The sequence below is a fragment of the Triticum urartu genome, chromosome 4A, assembly GCF_056163025.1.
Source record: "Triticum urartu cultivar PI428250 chromosome 4A, HENAU_Tu73, whole genome shotgun sequence".
Taxonomy (NCBI): domain Eukaryota; kingdom Viridiplantae; phylum Streptophyta; class Magnoliopsida; order Poales; family Poaceae; genus Triticum; species Triticum urartu.
The window spans coordinates 17,520,717-17,526,716 of NC_141876.1; positions in this window are offsets into that span (position 1 = coordinate 17,520,717).

Consider the following 6,000-nt stretch of genomic DNA (forward strand, 5'->3'; position numbering starts at 1 on the left):
TATAACATTCATCAGTCAACATGAACATGATTCTAGCATTAACACAGCTACATCATGAACACAGATCATAGGACACACTAGCAGTAGCACAAGAAAATTATCCTAGCACACACAATGTACAAAACAAGAACAGATCAGTCTGATTGGATTCGATTGGGATCGCATCCAATCAAATCTGCAAGAATCCTATCTAATCCTATCGAATCCACTAACTACTAGCACATGCCTAAGAAATATACCCCTAATCTACATCTACGAGCAAGCATTGAGGGGGTTTGACTCACCGGAGCACGCGCAGCCGTGGCGAACCGAGGCCGGGGTGAAGACCCCGGCGGGAAGGAGAGAGGTGGCGGAGCAGAGGAGGAGCCGGCCTTGGCGATGGCCTGCGGCATCGACCCCGTGCTCACAACCACGCCGGAGGTCGAGGAGGATGGCCTGCCGACAGGAGAAAACCCTTGGACGGGGGTCAAGAAAACCCCCGTGCCCAATGGGGTCCCAAGAAGGGGAAGCTGATGGAAATATGCCCTAGAGGCAATAATAAAAGCATTATTATTATATTTCCTTGTTCATGATAATTGTCTTTATTCATGCTATAATTGTGTTATCCGGAAATCGTAATACATGTGTGAATAATAGACACCAACATGTCCCTAGTAAGCCTCTAGTTGACTAGCTCGTTGATCAATAGATAGTCATGGTTTCCTGACTATGGACATTGGATGTCATTGATAACGAGATCACATCATTAGGAGAATGATGTGATGGACAAGACCCAATCCTAAACATAGCATAAGATCGTATAGTTCGTTTGCTAGAGTTTTCCAATGTCAAGTATCTTTTCCTTAGACCATGAGATCGTGTAACTCCCAGATACCGTAGGAGTGCTTTGGGTGTGCCAAACGTCACAACATAACTGGGTGACTATAAAGGTATACTACGGGTATCTCCGAAAGTGTCTGTTGGGTTGACACGGATCAAGACTGGGATTTTTCACTCCATATGACGGAGAGGTATCACTGGGCCCACTCGGTAATGCATCATCATAATGAGCTCAAAGTGACCAAGTGTCTGGTCACAGGATCATGCGTTACGGTACGAGTAAAGTGACTTGCCGGTAATGAGATTGAACGAGGTATTGGGATACCGACGATCGAATCTCGGGCAAGTAACATACCGATTGACGAAGGGAATTGTATACGGGGTTGCTTGAATCCTCGACATCGTGGTTCATCCGATGAGATCATCGAGGAGCATGTGGGAGCCAACATGGGTATCCAGATCCCGCTGTTGGTTATTGATCGGAGAGCGATCTCGGTCATGTCTACATGTCTCCCGAACCCGTAGGGTCTACACACTTAAGGTTCGGTGACGCTAGGGTTGTAGGGATATGTATATGAAGTAACCCGAATGTTGTTCGGAGTCCCGGATGATATCCCGGACGTCACGAGGAGTTCCGAAATGGTCCAGAGGTAAAGAATTATATATAGGAAGTGCTATTTCGGGCATCGGGACAAGTTTCGGGGTCACCGGTATTGTACCGGGACCACCGGAAGGGTCCCGGGGGTCCACCGGGTGGGGCCACCTGCCCCGGGGGGCCACATGGGCTTTAGGGGGTGCGCCTTGGCCTATATGGGCCAAGGGCACCAGCCCCGAGAGGCCCATGCGCCTAGGGTTCAAGGAAGGGAAGAGTCCCAAAGGGGGAAGGCACCTCCTAGGTGCCTTGGGGAGGAGGGATTCCTCCCTTGGCCGCACCCCCCTAGGAGATTGGATCTCCTAGGGCCGGCGCCCCCCCTTGGACTCCCTATATATAGTGGGGAAAGGAGGGCCTCTCAGAACACGCCTTTGGTGCCTCCCTCTCCCTCTCCAACACATCCTCCTCCTCCATAGTGCTTAGCGAAGCCCTGCCGGAGTACTGCAGCTCCATCACCACCACGCCGTCGTGGTGCTGCTGGAGCCATCTTCCTCAACCTCTCCTTTCCCCTTGCTGGATCAAGAAGAAGGAGACGTTACGCTGACCGTACGTGTGTTGAACGCGGAGGTGCCGTCCGTTCAGCGCTAGGATTTTCGGTGATTTGGATCACATCGAGTACGACTTCCTCATCCCCGTTCTTTGAACGCTTCCGCGCGTGATCTACAAAGGTATGTAGATGCAATCCAATCACTCGTTGCTAGATGAACTCCTAGATGGATCTTGGTGAAACCGTAGGAAAATTTTTGTTTTCTGCAACGTTCCCCAACAGTGGCATCATGAGCTAGGTCTATGCGTAGTTCTCTTGCACGAGTAGAACACAATTCATTGTGGGCGTTGATGTTGTCAACTTTCTTGCCGCTACTAGTCTTATCTTGCTTCAACGGTATTGTGGGATGAAGCGGCCTGGACCAACCTTACACGTACGCTTACGTGAGACCGGTTCCACCGACAAACATGCACTAGTTGCATAAGGTGGCTAGCGGGTGTCTGTCTCTCCCACTTTAGTTGGAGCGGATTCGATGAAAAGGGTCCTTATGAAGGGTAAATAGAAGTTGACAAATCACGTTGTGGCTTTCACGTAGGTAAGAAAACGTTCTTGCTAGAACCCTACTTCAGCCACGTAAAACTTGCAACAACAATTAGAGGACGTCTAACTTGTTTTTGCAGCAAGTGCTTTGTGATATGATATGGCCAAAGTTGTGATGAATGATGAATGATATATATGTGATGTATGAGATGTTCATGCTATTGTAATAGGAATCACGACTTGCATGTCGATGAGTATGACAACTGGCAGGAGCCATAGGAGTTGTCTTTATTTTTTGTATGACCTGCGTGTCATTGAGAAACGCCATGTAAATTACTTTACTTTATTGCTAAACGCGTTAGCCATAGTAGTAGAAGTAATAGTTGGCGAGCAACTTCATGGAGACACGATGATGGAGATCATGATGATGGAGATCATGGTGTCATGCCGGTGACAAGATGATCATGGAGCTCCAAGATGGAGATCAAAGGAGCTATGTGATATTGGCCATATCATGTCACTATTATTATTTGATTGCATGTGATGTTTATCATGTTTTTGCATCTTGTTTGCTTAGAACAACGGTAGTAAATAAGATGATCCCTCATAATAATTTCAAGAAAGTGTTCCCCCTAACTGTGCACCATTGCGACAGTTTGTTGTTTCGAAGCACCACGTGATGATCGGGTGTGATAGATTCCAACGTTCACATACAACGGGTGTAAGACAGATTTACACATGCAAACACTTAGGTTGACTTGACGAGCCTAGCATGTACAGACATGGCCTTGGAACACAGAAGACCGAAAGGTCGAGCATGAGTCATATAGAAGATGCGATCAACATGAAGATGTTCACCGACGTTGACTAGTCCGTATCACGTGATGATCGGACACGGCCTAGTTAACTCGGATAATGTTATACTTAGATTACAGGAGGGATGTCTATCTAAGTGGGAGTTCATTGAATAATTTGATTAGATGGACTTAATTATCATGAACTTAGTCTAAAATATTTACAATATGTCTTGTAGATCAAATGGCCAACGTAGTCCTCAACTTCAACGCGTTCCTAGAGAAAACCAAGCTGAAAGACGATGGCAGCAACTACACGGACTGGGTCCGGAACCTGAGGATCATCCTCATAGCTGCCAAGAAAGATTATGTCCTACAAGCACCGCTGGGTGACGCACCTGTTCTCCCTACAGAACAATACATTATGAACGCTTGGCAGGCACGTACCGATGACTACTCCCTCGTTCAGTGCGGCATGCTTTACAGCTTAGAGCCGGGGCTCCAAAAGCGTTTTGAGAGACACGGAGCATATGAGATGTTCGAAGAGCTAAAAATGGTTTTCCAAGCTCATGCCCGGGTCGAGAGATATGAAGTCTCTGACAAGTTCTTCAGCTGTAAGATGGAGGAAAACAGTTCTGTCAGTGAGCACATACTCACTATATCTGGGTTGCATAACCGCTTGACTCAGCTGGGAGTTAATCTCCCGGATGACGCGGTCATTGACAGAATCCTTCAGTCGCTTCCACCGAGCTACTAGAGCTTTGTGATGAACTTCAATATGCAGGGGATGGAAAAGACCATTCCTGAAGTATTTGCAATGCTGAAATCAGTAGAGGTAGAAGTCAAGAAGGAACATCAAGTGTTGATGGTGAATAAAACCACTAAGTTCAAGAAAGGCAAGGGTAAGAAAACCTTCAAGAAAGACGGCAAGGGAGTTGCCGCGCAGTCTTGATTTAAGTTAAAACGAATCGTTATTTTGTATTTTACACAAAAGTCTCTGTCTTTTCTTGAAATCAACCCGCGGATCATATTTAAGTCAACCAAATGCTTTTTAAAATCATCCATATCTTTTAAACCGTAACTCCGATTTGAACATGTTATATATGAAATTTGATTAGAAAAATATGTAGAATATGAATATGAGATTATTTTTACCTGTTCGAAATATGCATGGTTGGCCTAGAGGTGTCTCGGTCATGTTTGCATGGTTCCCGAACCCGTAGGGTCTACACACTTAAGGTTCGATAACGCTAGGGTTATAAAGGAAGTTTGTATGTGGTTACCGAATGTTGTTCGGAGTCCCGGATGAGATCTCGGACGTCACGAGGAGTTCCGGAATGGTCCGGAGGTAAAGATTTATATATGGGAAGTCCTGTTTTGGTCACCGGAAGAGTTTCGGGGTTTATCGGTAACGTACCGGGACCACCGGGAGGGTCCCGAGGGTCCACCAAGTGGGGCCACATGCCCCGGAGGCTTGCATGGGCCAAGGGTGGTGAAGGACCAGCCCCTAAGTGGGCTGGTGCGCCTCCCACAAGGCCCAAGGCGCAGCAAAGGAGGAGAGAGGGGAAACCCTAGGCTTTGATGGGCCTAAGGCCCACCCTAGGGGGCGCCCCCTCTCTCCCCCTCTTGGCCGCCTCCCCTTTCCCATCTAGGGCTGCCGCCCCCCCTAGGGGTGGGAACCCTAGAGGGGGCGCACCCTCCTCCCTCTCCCCTATATATAGTGAGGCCTGGGGCTGCCCATGACACGCGATCTGATCTCTGCCTGATGGTGCAGCCCTCCCTCTCTTTCTCCTCATATCTCGCGGTGCTTGGCGAAGCCCTGCAGGATTGCCACGCTCCTCCATCACCACCACGCCGTTGTTCTGCTGCTGGATGGAGTCTTCCTCAACCTATCCCTCTCTCCTTGCTGGATCAAGGCATGGGAGACGTCACCGGGCTGTACGTGTGTTGAACGCGGAGGTGCCGTCCGTTCGGCACTAGGATCATCGGTGATTTGGATCACGACGAGTACGACTCCATCAACTCCGTTCTCTTGAACGCTTCCGCTTAGCGATCTACAAGGGTATGTAGATGCACTCTTCTTCCCCTCGTTGCTAGATTACTCCATAGATTGATCTTGGTGATGCGTAGAAAATTTTGAATTTCTGCTACGTTACCCAACAGTGGCATCATGAGCTAGGTCTATGCGTAGTTTCTATGCACGAGTAGAACACAAAGTAGTTGTGGGCGTTGATTTTGTTCAATATGCTTGCCGTTACTAGTCCAATCTTGATTCGGCGGCATCGTGGGATGAAGCGGCCCGGACCAACCTTACACGTATGCTTACGTGAGACCGGTTCCACCGACTGACATGCACTAGTTGCATTAGGTGGCTGGCGGGTGTCTGTCTCTCCTACTTTAGTCGGATCAGATTCGATGAAAAGGGTCCTTATGAAGGGTAAATAGCAATTGGCATATCACGTTGTGGTTTTTGCGTAGGTAAGAAACGTTCTTGCTAGAAACCCATAGCAGCCACGTAAAATATGCAAACAACAATTAGAGGACATCTAACTTGTTTTTGCAGGGTATGCTATGTGATGTGATATGGCCAAAGGATGTGATGAATGATATATGTGATGTATGAGATGATCATGTTCTTGTAATAGGAATCACGACTTGCATGTCAATGAGTATGACAACCGGCAGGAGCCATAGGAGTTGTCTTAATT